Raw genomic sequence first — 518 nt, 5'->3', positions numbered from 1 at the left:
TAAATTCTTTGAAGTTATTTTTCAGTAAAAATATTTGTTAAAAACATCAAGAAAGTGCATAATTTTTATCTAATTACAAACTATGTTAAAATACAAGTTTATTAGTTCTATTTAACTACAGTATGTTTTTTATAAATAAGATAATTAGTAAGGTTTAACTGAACCTTATTAATTATGATGATGGTATATGCTTATTATGATATACCAGGGATGGCCAACATGTAGACCACAGTCGACCACAAAGATTTTGAAAGTAGCCCGCGAAGCTAAAGTTGAACAATTTAATTTCACTTAAATTAATATTTAAAAATCTTAATTTGATAATTTATTCTTACAATAATAGACTGTCTGTGCAACGTACCCATACTGTTTGTATTTATCCCGATGAACAATGCAAATGAATGTTAATGCATGCGCATATAAAAATCCTAAAATTGTTTGCCCATATTCATAGTCGCCCACAGACTATATTTTACCAAAAAAGTAGCCCCTAAGGGATAAAAGTTTGGCCACACCTG

This window comes from Centruroides sculpturatus, unplaced genomic scaffold (genome assembly GCF_000671375.1).
Source record: "Centruroides sculpturatus isolate CEXI.00-Female unplaced genomic scaffold, Cexi_2.0 scaffold80, whole genome shotgun sequence".
Taxonomy (NCBI): domain Eukaryota; kingdom Metazoa; phylum Arthropoda; class Arachnida; order Scorpiones; family Buthidae; genus Centruroides; species Centruroides sculpturatus.
Note: the sequence above shows the minus strand (reverse complement) of the source record.